The sequence below is a fragment of the Bos mutus genome, chromosome 18 (assembly GCF_027580195.1).
Source record: "Bos mutus isolate GX-2022 chromosome 18, NWIPB_WYAK_1.1, whole genome shotgun sequence".
Lineage (NCBI taxonomy): Eukaryota > Metazoa > Chordata > Mammalia > Artiodactyla > Bovidae > Bos > Bos mutus.
This window is the reverse complement of record NC_091634.1, coordinates 25,320,116-25,337,719: the sequence shown is the minus strand read 5'-3', so window position 1 is coordinate 25,337,719 and position 17,604 is coordinate 25,320,116.

Genomic DNA, 17,604 nt, shown 5'->3' with positions numbered 1-17,604 from the left:
GGCAATCTTGATTCCAGCTTGTGCTTCATCCAGCTCGTGAAACCCCATTCCCTATCAAAAGCTCCATCAAACAGCAGCCAATAAATTGTAAGTTAAGATACAGACTGTGAAGAACCTGTTTACTTTGTTATACTTTCTCCAATCTACAGTGAGTCACTGATGGTGGATACAATACAAATGTATATGTTATATGTAGTTGTGAAAGTTTTTGCCTGGAATTCAATGGCTATTTCTTTTCTGCTCTGCTTTTTTACTATGGTCTAAGTGATCAAAAAAAAAAAAAAAAAAAAAAAAAAAAAAAACACAAGATTCAGTAACCCTCTCTTTGTTCTATTTAGAAAAGAGGTTGAATTTGCCTTTCAGTGGGGAAAGAACAAATAAAATTCTTTATCCTCATCACCACAGATTTCTCCTCCATGTGCTAAGTGCAGGGCTGTGTTTGGGTCTCTGGGTACACCCCTTCACCTTTACACTGAGTCAGTGATTCTCAGTGGGGATGATTTTGCTTCCTCTTCGGGGACATTTTTGGTTGTCACAACTTCAAGAGCAGTGCTCTTAACGTCTAGTGAATAGAGGCCAGGGATGCTGCTAAATTCTGTATAGTGCAGTGGACAGTGCCACCATGCTCCTATCAGAATTATCTGGTCTAAAATGTCAGTAGTGCTGCTGTTGAGAAACTCTGGTCTCTGGGGAGAGAAATCCAGTTTCTCTACTTCCTGGACTACCTCCTGCCTTAGGTACCAGTTGCTTCGTAATTATAGCTCATTTATTGCCTTGAGCCCAGCCACCCAAACCTTCTTTCTCCTTTTTGCAGCCTTTCTGTAATTAATTGTATTGATATCCCAGAAAATATGCTTTCTGATTAAAAGGAGTTTTTAAAGTAAAATGTACTCACCTGGGGAAAGGTTAGAACAGAGAAGGAATGACTGAATCAGAATATGGCCCATATTTTTTATTTTTTGAGATGAATGAGTCCTTACCTTCCTGGTCATCCAGTCCTGTATACCATAGTGATACATGATGATTTCAAGTGGTTTATGCCAAACATTATGTTTCATTTAATCATTGCATATTTATTTTAATGCATTATATGTATTCTGCACTCAATATGTCAACAAATTTGGAAAACTCAGCAGTGGCCACAGGACTGGAAAAGGTCAGTTTTCATTCCAATCCCAAAGAAAGGCAATGCCAAAGAATGCTCAAACTACCACACAATTGCACTCATCTCACACACTAGTAAATTAATGCTTAAAATTCTCCAGCCAGGCTTCAGCAATACGTGAATCATGAACTTCCAGATATGTAAGCTGGTTTTAGAAAAGGCAGAGGAAGCAGAGATCAAATTGCCAACATCCGCTAGATCATTGAAAAAGCAAGAGAGTTCCAGAAAAACACCTATTTCTGCTTTATTAACTATGCCAAAGCCTTTGACTGTGTGGATCACAATAAACTGTGGAAAATTCTTCAAGAGATGGGAATACCAGACCACCTGACCTGCCTCTTGAGAAACCTGTATGCAGGTCAGGAAACAACAGTTAGAACTGGACATGGAACAACAGACTGGTTCCAAATAGGAAAAGGAGTACGTCAAGGCTGTATATTGTCACCCTGCTTATTTAGCTTATATGCAGAGTACATCATGAGAAATGCTGGGCTGGAAGAAGCACAAGCTGGAATCAAGATTGACGGGAGAAATATCAGTAACCTCAGATATGCAAATGACACCACCCTTATGGCAGAAAGTGAAGACCTAAAGAGTCTCTTGATGAAAGTGAAAGAGGAGAGTAAAAAGTTGGCTTAAAACTCAACATTCAGAAAATGAAGATCATGGCATCTGGTCCCATCACTTCATGGGAAATAGATGGGGAAACAGTGGAAACAGTGTCAGACTTTATTTTTCTGAGCTCCAAAATCACTGTGGTTGGTGACTGCAGCCATGAAATTAAAAGACGCTTACTCCTTGGAAGGAAAGTTATGACCAACCTAGATAACATATTAAAAAGCAGAGACATTACTTTGCCAACAAAGGTCCATCTAGTCAAGGCTATGGTTTTTCCAGTGGTCATGTATGGATGTGAGAGTTGGACTATCAAGAAAGCTGAGCGCCAAAGAATTGATGCTTTTGAACTGTGGTGTTGGAGAAGACTCTTGAGAGTCCCTTGGACTGCAAGGAGATCCAACCAGTCCATCGTAAAGGAGATCAGTCCTGGGTGTTCTTTGGAAGGACTGATGTTGAAGCTGAAACTCCAATACTTTGGCCACCTGATGCGAAGAGCTGACTCATTGGAAAAGACCCTGATGCTGGGAAAGATTGGGGGCAGGAGGAGAAGGGGACGACAGAGGATGAAATGGCTGGATGGCATCACCGACTCAATGGACATGGGTTTGGGTGGATTCTGGGAGTTGGTGATGGACAGGGAGGCCTGGCGTGCTGCAGTTCATGAGGTTGCAAAGAGTCGGACACGACTGAGCAACTGAACTGAACTGAACTGAATATGTATTCTAATTAAATATTTCATTAAAAATTGCAGCTACTGAAGTTAAAGAGAAAATGTTGATATATAGTAGTATTTAGTAAAACCAATTAGAAAAATGCAATGACAATAAGATTTTGTTCTAAAGATTAATTTTAAAGTTGTTTTTAAAAGTTAGTTATTTTAATAAGAACTATTGGGTAACACTTCAGTGGGATGGGATATAGCAAGTCCATGAAGATGACATTAAAATTTCTGAGATCTGGGAAACTCTAACATTGTCCATCTCCCTTATTTACATATGAATTAATGATCATGATATTTTAATAATCATCATGGATAAGAATGATATTAATAATGATTTAGAAAGCACTATCCCATTTATTTATTAGTGGGAAATTAAACTGCAGTGTTTATGGATTCTAATCAATGGCAACCATCATTTTGCTCATGAATCTACAGTTTGAGCAGGTTTTCATGAGGATACTCATCTCTGTTTCTTTCAGCATCATTTGGGATGGCTGGATGAATGGGGTGTCAAATCCTCTGAACAGTCACTCACTTCGGTAGTGGTGACGCTGTGTGTCAGTTAGAACCTCATCAGGGGCTGTGGCCCAGAACGTCTACATGTAGCCTCTCCATGCGATCTATGGCTTCCTCACAACATGGCAGCTAGTCCCCAAAGGTGAGTATCCAAGATAGAAGAGCAGACGGAAACTGTTTTGCCTTTTATTGTTTATAGCCTCTGATGTCAGTACAGTATCACTAACACCACAGTCAGAGTGGGTGGGAACTAAACCCCACCTCTCAGTGGAGGAGTGTCAGTGTCACATTGTTAGAATAATGTGAGGGATGGGATATACCGTTGTCACCATCTTTGGAAAAAATAATCTGTCATAGTACTATCACATATATTAGTATATTTAAATTTTTGCAGCTATTTATGTGAGCCTCTTATCACCCTTGCTATCCTTACTGTTTTCCAGATATAAAAGAATTGAGGCTCAGAGAGCTTGACTGACATGCCACTTAACACATGGGTAGTTTGTAGCTGAAACAAAGTTAAAGCAGTTTTGGGACCCAGAAAAGACATTCTTCACTAGGTTGCCAAGTTCACAGGGATCCTTTTTACATTGTCTCCTGTCCTTTTGCTAGGATCATTGCCTTCACTCCTTCTGGGGACATTCATTGTGCAGTTCTAGAAGAGGGCCAGATAACTCTTAGAAACAAAGATCCCATGTTCAACTTCCTTCAAATGTCATCAGATCCTGAGATGCTTTTGTGAGAGGCTATTTTCTGGTTTTTGTTTTAGCCAAGTAGCTTAATTTCTTTTAGGTACTAGGACTAGGAGGTCAAAATTATTTTGAGATAATTGTGTTGACCACATTTTCTTGAGGATTTTCTTGAAAATTTAAAATGTTTTAATATTTCAAATAAAATATAAAAATAGTACTCCTTACCTACCACCTAGCTTTAACAGATCTTTGCCATTATTTATTGTTTCACTTAAAAAAATTAACCTCTCTGAATTTCATCAGTTTTTTTTTTTTTTCTGTTGTGAAGTGGCCATCTTTATTCTTTGTCGACAGAAAATATACTTGTAGAATTTTACAGATATGTGAGTTGCAAATTAATCAAGGATGGGCTGGGGTCAGAGATCTCAGCTGCTGCTGCTGAGCTGCCTATATAAGCACCAGCAGTGGCTGGCCCTGTCCTGCTCAGACGCTGCTCTGGGTCTGAGGCACATATGTGTCTCACAGCCGAACTCCCAACGTGAGCAGTACTTTTGTTGTTGTAAATGTCAAAGTGTCATTACTCTTTTTAATGATTGAGTTGTATTGCATTATATATACCACATATTCTTTATCCATTCATCTGTTGACGCACCCTTCGTTTGCTTCCTTATCTTGGCAATTGTGAATAACACTGCTGTGAACATTCAGGGGCATGTATCTTTTTGAATTCGTGTTTTCATTTGCTTTGGATATACATCCAGCAGTGGAATTGGTGGACCATATAGTAGTTCTATTTTTAGTTTTTTGTAAAACCTCCATACTCTTTCCATAGTGCCTACACCAGTTTGCATTTCTACTAATGATGTACCAGGGTTCCTTTTTTTCGTCATCCTCACCGATATTTGTTATTCATGGTCTTTTTGATGATAGCTATTCTGACAGGTGTGAGGGGCTGTCTCCTTGTCGTTTTGATTTGAATTTCTCTGATTAGTGATGCTGAGCATCTTTTCCTGTACCTGTTGACTACCTGTATGTTGTCTTTGGAAAAATGTCTGTTCAAGTCTTCTACCCATTTTTAAATCAGGTTATTTGTTTTTTGACATTGATTTATATAAACCGTTTATGTATATTGGATATTGATCCTTTATGGTTTGTATAATTTACAGATACTTTCTCCCATTCAGCAGGTTGTCTTGTTTTCATTGATGGTTTCCTTTGATGTGCAAAGCCTTTATGTTTAATTAAGCCCCATTTATTTTTTTAGCTTTTATTTATCTTTAGGAGCTAGATCCAAAAAAATATTGCTGTGATTTATGTCAAAGAGCATTCTGCCTTTGTTTGCTTCTAAGAGTTTTATAGTATCCATTGTTATATTTAGGTCTTTAATTCATTTTGAATTTATTTTTGTATGTGGTATGAGGAAATGTTCTAATCTCATTTTTTTTTTTTTTTACATATAGCTGCCCGGTTTCCCTAGGATTACTTATCAAAGAGACTGTCTTTTCTTCATTGCATGTTCTTGTCTTCTTTGTCATAGACTGAGTGACCATAGTTCCTGGGTTTATTTCTGGACTTTCTGTTCTATTGATCTGTGTGCTTGTTCTGTGCCAGTACGATGTTGTTTTGATTACTGTAGTTTTGTAGTATAGTCTGAAGTCAGGGTGCATGATATGTTCAGCTTCATTCTTTTTCCCAAGATTGCTTTGGCAGTTTAGGGTTGTGTGTGGTTCCATAGAACTTTTAGGATTATTTGTTCTATATATGTGAAAAAATTCATGTGTTTTTTTTTTTTTTTTTTTTTTGAGCACTGAGTACTGTGCTTAATGACATAAGATAAAGACAAATACTTTATCACTTATATGTGGAATTTAAAAAATAAGATGAATGACAAAAATAACAAAACAAATATTTCACTTAAAGATACAGGGTATTACATATATCAAATTCCCTCTCACCCTCCCTAGAGATAACCACTATTCTAATTTCATATTCTAATTGTATCATTCTAATGATATTCTATTTATATCATTTCCAAGGATGTTTTCTTTCTTTCTTTCAAATATAAAAGTCTAGAAATGATATATTTTTTAAAAATATGTAAATTGCTACACTTTATCCAACATTGTAGTTTTGGGATTTAGCCATGTTTAAATTTTTAGAATAATTATTTTATTTTTATCCACCCTATGGTATCCCAATGAATGAATAAATTAGATTATCCATTCTTGTTAGCTTCTACTTCTTTCCTTTTTCTGTTCTGATGAGCATGCTGGACTAAATATCCTTATTACATGCCTTCTGGAGCATGTGCAACTATTTCTCTAGGATTGATTGTTAGAAATAGAGTATGCACATCTTCATCATAGGAACTGCCAAATGTCCCTTAAGTTTATTCCTCCAGTTATATATAGAAGTTGTTATTTCCTCCCTTTCTACTGACACTTTGTGTTATTAGGACTACTTACTTTTTAAACCAATCTGATGGGCATAAGATGACATTTTAGTATTGTTTGAATTTCTCTTATTTCTGATGAGTTTGAACATTTTTCATAAATTTACAGTTTATTTGGAGTTGTTCTTACGTTAATTGCCTGTTCATTTTCTCTGCCCATTTTTTTCCATCAAGTTTCTTTTTTATTATAAGTATGTAGGAATTCTTCATATGTTCTGATCAGAGTACTGTGTTAATTATGTTGTGGAAAATAACTCCATCTACTCTGTGACTTGCCTTTTCACTTTTTCCCCTGTGCATTTTGTCACAATCTGTTGCTAAAAATTGCCCTGGCTATTTTCATTTGCTTCCATGTGAATTTTCAGATCAGCTTGCCAACTGCTAAGAAATGCTCTGCTGGAGGTTTTGATTGGTATTGTATTTAGTTCAGATTGTTTTAAGGTGCATTTCCACCTTGAAATAAAGGTTTCCTTTCCATAGCAAAGCATAGACCTCCGTGTATTCAAGTCTTCTGTTGAGTCTTCAGGCCTCCCTCTTCTGCCACCTGTCTGGGGATCGGTCAAATAAGCTTTTCTAGAATTGCTCCTCCCATGCCCACCCATCTCCTGAGCCTCCTAAGTCAGTGGTGATAATGGACCCATTCTGTTAGCCACAAACAAAGGCACTGTGGACAGTCCATTAATTGCTGCCTTCGCTAAGGGTCGGACACGACTGAGCGACTTCACTTTCACTTTTCACTTTCATGCATTGGAGAAGGAAATGGCAACCCACTCCAGTGTTCTTGCCTGGAGAATCCCAGGGACGGGGGAGCCTGGTAGGCTGCCGTCTATGGGGTCGCACAGAGTCGGACACGACTGAAGTGACTTAGCAGCAGCAGCAGGACAGTCCATTAATTGCTGCCTTCTGGACAGTCCATTAATTGCTGTACTTCAGGTGCTACGATGGGAGCAAACAGAGCAACTGAAGGCTGAGACCCAAGCAGCAAGTTTGAGGAAGAGACCTGGAGGTCCAATCACTATCAGTTTGGGTTGTTTCCTAGGTCCTTGTGTTTTCTGTGTTCTAGTAGCAATGTGGCCTGCTTTAGAACATAGTCTCCAAATAAATGGGCTTCCCTCATAGCTCAGTCAGTAAAGAATCCGCCTGCAATGCAAGAGACCTGGGTTCAATTCCTGGGTTGGGAAGATACCCTGGAGAAGGAAATGGCAATCCACTCCAGTATTCTTGCCTGGAAAATCCCATGGACAGAGGAGCCTGGCGGGCTACAGTCTATGGGCTCACAAAAGTCAGACGTGACTTAGCGACTAAAACCACTTCCAAATAAAACTGCTTGGGTTCAAATTCCATCTCCACCACTTATTAGTCTGGGAAAGTTACTTAACTTATTCATCCCCTAGTTTCTTCATTTGTTAAGTAGAGAATCTCCTGGAGTTGTTTTGAGGAGTGAAATAAGTAGTATCAGGAATTACTTTTTGGAATTCCTGATTATTAGGAATTACTCACTGCTCTAACATCACCATTAGTTATTGTTCTTGTTATTGTTTTTATTATATTGAACCATCTTAGATTCAAGTTGATATTTCCCTATGTGTGCTTTCTCTTAGAATGGGGTTCCTGGGAAATACTCTGTCTACCCTATTGGAGGTTGATAGTGTCCATGAGCATATTCAAGATTCTTAGAATATTTGTAGTTAAAAAACTATTTATCATTATTTAAGCCAATATTTTCCAGCCCTTTTTGTCCACTGAAATCTTCATCTCCCTTTTTCCAAAGAGGACCTATTAAATTCAGTGTAATTAGCATTCAGTAGAAGATATTTTCAGGGATAGTCTTTGGGGGATTACCTATAAAAATTATCTTTATTTTGGCATTTATTACAGAAAGATATCTCGAAAAGATATACTCTTAGTGAAGGATTTGAAAACACAGGTTGGCTAAAGAATAGAGATTGACATTGGTAGGCAGTCTCTGATGAATGAAATATCCTTTAAGTATTTGAAAAAAATCTCCCAATAATCGTGAACACATTCATTTAACTTAGAGTATTGAAAAAAAGAGGGTGCAAGTTTGTTGTTTTTATAAAGTAGAAGTGTCATATTTTTGGTGCCTATATTACAGCCTGGTGCAGAAGTAAAATTTTATTCCTTTCATAGAAGCCCCATTGGACTTTCTCCTGAAGGCAGGAAGGCCAGTTTATTGGTATTTATCACAGTTCATTTACTGCTTGTTTTTATTTCTTCAAAGAACTCAAGTTGCAATTGGGAATGGCATTTTGAGAATGCTGGGAATGTTGCTGAGAAAATTTTTTTTTTTTCTGTTCCCTTCCCTCCCTTTCTGTGTATTTTGTTATGTACTTAGCCAAACCTGTGTCTGGTTAATTATTCCAAACCCGAAACAAAATGCTAAGGCGAAGCAGAGGCAGCAGCTCCATTCTGCCGCCTCTCCTATGGCTGTTCCGTCATTGCTCTTAACCAAGTAAAGGAAGAAGTAGATTATGCTAGTGTTGGATCCAAATAGTTAGGTCTTTAATCAAGAAAAACAAAGCAGAACCAATTGTAAATTAAGTTTCCTTTCTTTTAATTTCCTGAAAGATCTTTTCTTAGGCTAGCTTCCCCCAACCCCTCTCTCTGTTTTCTCCCCATGACACTTTTTGTTGCATTAAGATGGCACCTAAGGACTTTCCTGGTGATCCAGTGGTTAAGACTTCTTCCAATGCAGGGGGTGTGGGTTTGATCTCTGGTTGGGGAGCTAAGATCCCACATGCCTGGGGGCCAAAAAATATAAAAAAGAAGCAATATTATAACTAATTCCATAAAGACTAAAATATATGGTTCACATTAGAAAAAGAAACAACAACAACAACCTGTGTGGCCAGGTTTGAGTTTGAGATCTGTGAGGGCCAGGACCTGGTAGGAAAGGTGTGACCAAGCAGAGAACTAAAACTGAGGAGAAAACTCTAGGGCAGGATCATTGGTTTTCTGAGTTACTCACCATTAATTCTCTATCACAGTTTCCTTTCATTATCAGATAAAGTGAGCAATGAAATCCAGATGATTTGCTGGTAAACTGTTATACCTCCAGTTCACATATGTTAAAATGTCTAATTTTAGTTCTGTATGCTTCTAAATCTTAACAATTGCTTTATCACTTTGATTTCCATGGCTTATGTTTGGTTTTTTCAAAATAGTCATGCTAAGTAACATTTTGGGCTAACTTGAGTTAGGAATGTTTTGTTATTTAACAGTCTTCTGAATGAATTTTGTCTCATATATTTCTTTTCAAACAAAGCTCAAATAAGTACTTAAAAGTGTATGAATTACTCAGAAATCAAGTTAAAGTAGTAACTTTGGTTTTATCTGTCAAAGATACATTGATCTGGGACTTAATCACGACTGTACTTAAACAGAAACATTAAAAGTACAAAACGAGGCTTGTTTTTCATTAAAAAAGAAAAGTGCTGGTAACACTTGGAATACGTAAACATTGCTGCCTGGTAAATTATAATCAGATTGCTATTGTATTACACATTACATTGTGCTAATGCTAGAAGACCCATTCACAATGATGTCATTTCAGGCTCTGAGTCGACCAGATCTGTTCCTGTTAAAAACACACTGTGCTAACAATTTGCAACAAACCAAGGGGTTATTTGACTTGGGTAGGACTGGCTAGAGTAGTAAAGAGGTATTTCTTTTTACTGAGAAAAACTTTCACTTTGTCTAGGACAAGGTTCGTTAGACACAGGCCATTTTGCTAATTTAAAAGGTATCTTCAGTGCTTCCAAATCCATTTCTCTGTGTACAGTTAACTTTACAGTAGGATCACATGAAGGAGAAGTTGAGACTTGCAGAATAAAGTTTTCACCTTTGTGCATACCTCTGCTATCATTGCAGTTACAGCAAGAAGTTGATGGTCACACAAATGGTTTTTAAAGGAGATGCTTTTTATTTTATACTTTATTTCCTAATATTTCCACTAGTGGGCGCTGCAGTGCTTTCAACTCTGTATATTTTTATCTGGGCACAATATTAAAAAACCATACATGCAGTGAATGGTGAGTTTCCCTTAAGAGCTACTGTCCTGTCAAGAAAGATACCAAAAATACATTTGGAAGATTAAACCTGCTGAAATTATTTACTAAAATTTTAGAACAGAATAATGTGCTTGCGATTGCTACTCCGTTTTTGTTGGCATTCATTTATACTTGTGAATTGTCACATTTATTCTTATGTGATAGGCATATATGTTGAAGTCAACATTATGCAGAAAAGGAAAGGTACTTAATGCCGTAGTACAAATAAACAATATTTATTAGGAGAAAATCCTGCCTTTTTCTATTAAAGGCGAACATTTAACACGTTTGGTTTATGTAATTTTGAGTATGAAGCAGTGCCGTTGTGGCTGTCTCTTTGATATTTAGGGAAGAATTTGATGCTTTAATAAGGGAATCCTCTGTCTCCCTCATCCATCATCCGCCATCCTCATCCATCCAAACACCACTGTAAATTTGTCAGAGCCTTTTCCATATTCAGTACTTGTATAAATAATGGCTGCTGTGATTTGAGAAAAGGGGAATGCGCACTTTCTCTGGCTGTGTTATATATTTGATCACAGTCATGGCGACATGTTACAGTTTTTGTTTTGCCTTGCTCAACGTCGGTGCATATAACTTAAGCCCCAGAGTGAAAGGACATTTTTGTGTGTTGACCCTTATTGTGGCTAGTACTTGCCGAAATGAAATTAGTTTGAGGGGTTTTTTTACAGCAGATGAAACGCAGCCTCTGCTCCATTACTACGCTTTTATCATTGCCCATCGCCTCTCCTTCTCTCCTTTTCTATCTTAGGGATTATGCAGGTTCTCTGCAATATTCTGAAATTAATCAAAGCAAGCAAAACCCCATGCCTTATTATCCATGACAAGAAGAGAGTGGTTTCCACAATCCAGACAGCTTTGTGATGTTGTCCAGTTGTGTAACTAGAATTTTATTATCTTTTTTTTTTTAAAGGTTCTGGTTTTCACACAATGAAATCTTTTCATGTTAAAGTTGTATGAGCAGTGGATCGCTCCATGTGAGTGTGACAAAGGATCTGAATTTAACTGATAGACTGTTTCTCTTATTTAAATAAGGAACTGATCTGTGAACAATGTCCACTTCTTTCTTTGATTTTTAGCTTGGCAGAACTGCTGTATGTCTTTAATGCACATAGTTTGGGTCACAGAAGCTTTCTATGCAATGAGATGGGAGCAAACTTACAGGATGCTTATCCAGTCTGGGCCTTGTATTCTATCTTATCTTTTTATAATCATGCTCTACAAATTATTTTTTTCCACTAAATTAGTGGCCATTGTACAGATTGCAGACACTTAGTTTGATTGAAAGTAATAAAAGGAGATTATCCACTGGGTTGGTTGAGTGAAGGTTCTGATTTGACCCACTGCCTGGAGAGAAAAGAATTAATCTTATAAACCCGACTCACTTCTGCCATGCTTTGAAAAACTGCCAGGAATGCATTAGATCCCTTTTGTCTTAAGTCCAGTGAGAGCTAAAGGTGGAGTGGAGCAGATCAACAAATGAACCAAATAGATAGTGGCCAGTATATAATGCTTTGAGTGGTATCTTGAACTATGATGAGGGCTTTTTCTCACTCCCTCTGTAAACCCCTACCACCACAGTCTTTGAATTTGAGGAGGAGGAGGACAAAAAATAGGAGAACAGTATTTATTTATTAAGTATATTCTTTATGTTGGGCAATGTTTTAAATTCTAAGTTTAGAATCTAAGCATATTCAGATTATATATGTTTGTGTATCTTATCTTTATGAAATAGAATATTATTAAGCCAACTTCCTGGGCATGGGAACAGCTATAAAGAAGTACAAAATCCCACAGCTAGTTGTGGATGATTTGAGATTTAGACTCAAGTTGTTGTTTTTTTTCCCCTCTAACAGAGCACTTGCTTGTAAGCACCATGCTCTCCTTCTTGCTCAAGATAGCAAAGGTGGAAGCATTCATTCCAGGAGACGGGAATGGGATACTGCAGCCTGCCCACTGTCGGGCTGGCACAGGGAGGCACTCAGGAAAAAAGAAAGCAGTGAATGGAAAAGTGCATCACTAATGTTGAGGGGTGAACCTTTGTCCTTTTCAGGAGATAGCACAGTGAACTGGAAGGGGCCCAGGGTTTGGAGCCGCCCAGACCTGGATGTATGTATCCTTACTCTGACCTTTGTTGTCACTGAAAGTACATCGCTAATCTCTGTGTTTCTGTCTCCAAGACATACCTTGTAGGTTGTTGGGAGCATAGTAAAGATGGCCTGATTGATGTTGGGTGGCAGATTTTAGTATGAAGGTGGGAAAGATGTGATGAACTGCCGTGGCCAGGAGGTTGGAGGTTGGGGGATAGTATTTGGCACCAAGAAGAATGCAGAGGGAGAGTCCCATATGTTATATTGGAAGAATCTTATGGCACCTAATTCAAATGGGAAATCCCAACTTGGAGAAGTTCAATAGCCTTTGAACCTTTAAAAGACAGTTCTTCCCCCAGAGCCATTTTTAGGATACACTTTAGGCAAAACTGGCATTGTCAACTCGGATCTTTATTTTAACCGTGTAATTTCCATGAGTGTGTGGAACAGTATTGAGCGTTCACTACTGGTCTTAGTTCATTCCATTTACAGAGGCAGCCAAGGTTTAAAGGGAGAGGCACTGATCAGCATTTTTCGCATCCACTTCTCTCTTCCTTTGTATTTTGATTTCTGCCCTGTTGCAGGGAAAACAGTGAGAGAGGGGAAAAGAATACAAACCTTTTGCTGGAAATCGTTCTTTTCCTTCACGTTCTTCAGGCCATTCTGTTCATCTGAGGGTGTTTTCCTTTGATCGTCAGCCTTTTGTGGTTGTTTTTATTGTTGATGGTTGCAATCCATTTCCCTTAAAAATCTTGAGACCTAATAGAACAGAATGAAGGAGGGAAAGGAAAGAGTAATGATTAAGACCGTCCTGAGGATAAATGACAAGGGCTCAGGCTGGGAGGCCATACTGTGACAGCAGGTCAGTGTGCTAATGACTGTTCTGTAGGCTGAGCCAAGATATTTGGAGGGAGATGTCTGTGGGACCTCCTGAAGACTGATGTACATGTGTGTTACGGTGTGTGTGTGTGTATACTCAGATTTCAATATGAGCCTCTTCAAACCTCACCTATTTTTGTTGTTGTTTTAGTTACTAAGTAGTGTCCAACTTTTGCAACCCCATGGACTATGGCCTGTCAGTCTCCTCTGACCGTGGGATTTCCCAGGCAAGAATAGTGGACTGGGTTGCCATTTCCTTCTCCAGAGGATTTTCTAGACCCAGGGATCAAACTATGTCTTCTGCATTGTCAGGCAGATTCTTTACTGCTAAGCCACTGGGGAACCCCCATGTGCTTGTGGGGATGCCTTTATTATCTCCTAGCAGAGAGAATAGTCTGTGGTTTACCTGGTTCCAAAGTCGTCAGTAGGACTTGTCTTACATATATATATATTTTTTTTCTTTTAAAGATTCATCACTTTTTTAAATTTAGAGGATAATTACAATGTTGTGTTAGTTTCTGCTGTACAACAATGTGAATCAGATGTCTTATATTTTGACATTGCTTACTCAGGTAACTTCACCCTAAAAACCCAGTCTGCTGCTGTTTTTCTTGCAGGAAAGGAAATGCGCTTTCTCTCTAACCCAGAGCCTTAGCTATGAGTGAACTGGAAACTGGAAGACCAGGACTGAAACTTTTTCTTTCCTTAAGTCTAAAAGCTTTTGGTCGAGTGTCTGGACAAACCTCCAAGGGGTCGGGTAATGGGTGGGGATGGTGACTCAGGGCCTGCTTGATTTCTGAACTTTGGGGCCATTGGGACTGCCCCTTCCTGGCCCTGTCCTGGCCTCTCAGTGGTGTGATGGCATCGAGCCCTTTGGGCATCTGTGAGGGTTTTTTCCTGACAGCACAAGAGCATTCTTGCTGCACGGAAACCTCATCTGTTTCTTCCATTCTTGTCCCTTCCAAGGGGAGGAATTGGATAAGGAGCACCCGAATGGGGAGGTCCCTGGGGGTAGGCTGTGGCCCTTCTCTGTTTCCCGCAGTCTTAGCCCGAGTCAAGCTCAGGGTCTGCAAGTTGTTCTGCAGATGGCTCAGCAGCAGACACCCAGCTGGGCTGATTTAACCCACAGAGTGTTTGTGTTTATGTTTGACAGCCAAGACAGGGAGCAGGAAAACTGTTTTCACTGGGATCAGCCTCAGTTGTTTCTCCAAAAGCAGTTGGTTGAACGGCTGTGCTGTTTCTGGGGCCGTGATACCATGAAGTGAAGTTTGGATGAAGGACAGATGTATTATCTAGGAAAGAATCCTGGTCCCTTTCCCAAAGGATATTCAGTTGTTTCCTGGGCCAACAAATGAAACTGCTCTCCAGTGTTCTGTTTATGTAGACACTATTTCTGGGGGAGAAAAAAAAAAAGCCCTAAAGACATTAATCCTCCTTTGCTCTGGAGTAAGTAAGTAGCAAGTGTCAGTCAATATCCATTTTCTAGGTGAAGAAATAGAGGCACTGAGAGATTAAATAGATCATTGCTTTTTAAACTTGGATGTATTCATGAAGTGCCTAGGAATCTTGTTGTAAATGGAGATTTTGATTCAGTAATCTGGGGAGGAGACGTGAGAACCTGTATTTCTAACCTTTTCTCTGGTGATACAGATGTTGCTAGTCTGTGATTCACAGTTGAGATTAATTTAGGCTCATGGCAAGTTAGAGAGCAGCTTACTAGATAAGGTTGCTTGCGTGTGTCCCCAGGAAGTGAAACAATACGGTCTTCTAATCAAGACTGTATCTCAATTGTTTTAAAATAGTTATAGGAAGCATAGCACTTCCTGGACATTGTGGCCAGAAGGCATAAAAAACCAAATTGACCAGAGTGGTTTTTAGCAGAATTAGGTAGCTAGACTAGTTTTATACAGTCATAAGTATAGCTTGCCTTAGATAACAGAAGCATAAGAAATTATACCCAAGCATCAAAAGCTCAGTAGTGCTTAGAAGTGAAGGCAGCTACTATCTTATAGTTTAGGTTTCATTCCTACTAAAGTCAATAAAGCATGTATGTGTGCCTGCGTGTGAGCACGTGCATAGGTCCAGTGTTCCTGTTTCTAACTGCACTCCTGTGGTCTATTTCCTTATAACATGTTATCAGAGCAGTGTTGCCATTGTAAAAGACAATCTTTGCCATGTGCTACTCTTCACAAAGATTTCGCAATTTGTTGATGACTCGCACATCTGTGTGGAAATATACACTCCTGCCTTCAGCTGCAGTACTTTATGTCTTTTTCCCCTCTAGAATATGATTACCCACAAGTATGTAGTAGTCATTTAATGGGGAGCAGGTGTAAGAAGAGACAGTAACTCTGAACAAAAGGAACAGATGCAATTGCAGCATGAAGGATTTAGGCTAGACATCCACATGCAGAGAAAATTCTCTTCTGCCAGTAAGAGCAGTGAAACACTGGAACACAGGATGAAAGCAGAGTGGTGGTACATTCTCGAGCATTTGAAAGAAAAGGGCAGGTGGTTTGATTTCAATGCTCTCTATTCAGCTCCTCTCAGAGGGAGGAGAATGAATTCTGCAATTGCTGGAGATCATTTTTAGCTCTGTGATTCATGAGAATGAATTCTGGGTGTATCTGATTAAAAGCCATGTCAAACAGTCACATATTCCAGAGATCCTTTCTGATCATCCTAATTGATACCGGAATATAATTGTTTTTTTGGCGTGGGGATGGGAATCCAACAAGTATTTGCTGAGACCAGTTTCATGAAATGTCTTTTTCTTTGAATGATTTTCACCTGCACCTTCAATGATAATAAAAATTGTCTTCCCCAAGGGCTTATGAGATAGTGTAAGTAGAGTATCATCTGGAATACTCAGGGGATCCAGAGGTCATCAGATATTCTTTCTCCCAGTATTATTTTGAGTGTTCCAAATTTTAATAGTCTATATAATAGTCCTTCATTTTCCTTTCTAATTGGAATTTCAACTAGGGATGCCTGCAGGCATTTACTTTCCTCACTTGGAATGCTTTGATGCACTAGGAAATGATAAAGGATGTCCATACCTTGGTGCAAAATTGCCACACTGTTATAATGTTTGGTATTATACCATATTAAAACCCGTGTCTCGAGAGAGAATGACAGTGCCTAAAAATAATGGAGATTAAACTTTCCCAGCTTTTCGGAGAATACTGAAAATAAAATACTGTGTGTCTCCTAAGTGACTAATGACACCTTCTTATAAACAGCATCATAAGATCTCTCTCTCTCACACACACACATACACACATGCATGCACAGTCACATAAAGATGAGAAATGGACATTTGAGTTTCTAGTGAATATTTTCTGGGTCCATTATATATGAGGTCAGCAGCAGTGTATGTTCAATAAAATTCACAGCAGGAAAATAGGAACCTGGAGAAATTCTACAGACCTTTTGGAGCCAGATAACTCAAACATTAAGAAGGTGCACAAGTTTTCAGCTTTTGAAAGCAAGAATTAGGAAGGTGGGAAAGGAGGATGGGGGGAAGCTGATAGTCAGGCGTGACAGGCCTATATTTCAAAGATTGCTATGTGAGGGAATTTATGGCACCTGGATTCCATACTTTTTCCTACTGTTGTCTTTATCCTAGTCACAAAATCTACTCCTCAGTGAGCTGACCCATCAATCAGGCAGGGTCTGGACAAGAAAAATGGAATTCTTTGGTGGTGGTTTTTGGTTATTCAATCCTAGTTAGCTAAAGCTAAATTAACACAACAATTTATTCTCATCACTTTGTCAGATTGCTAGACCATGAGGTAAATTAGTACTTTGAAAGGAAAGATACACAGAAACTCTGTTCCTGGAACATTTTATTACTCCATAGAATCCGAGAAATTTGGACACCATGGATTACTAACTTTCAAAGCTTGGTCAATTAAAATTTTTTCGAGAAAGACATTTCCAAATTAAAAAACAAAACCCAATAAACAAATAGGAAACAGAAGAACCAACTATTATTTACTATAACTCTTATTTCATTTTAAAAAAGATATTTGAACACTGAAAGTATGGAAAGGGAATATTCTCCAAATAAAGGGTTGCCTGTATGTTAAATAAACTTAGCTACATGATGGCTTAATGAAGACCAGTGAATATCTCATCGTATACCAACACTGGCCAGCTGATTTGGATTTGGGAACCATTTCTTCAAAACCCAGCTGTTTGTTTAGAAATCAATCTGCTTGAGGGGATGGGGTGATTTGTGGAGGCCCACTGGACTTTGGCTGTTGGGGATCTTCACTGATGAGATAGATATGCCATAAAAAGATAAGAAACATTAGGATGTTTTTACAAAAATCTTTTCATAAATGAAAACACATCATTTTGACTCAACTAGGCTTG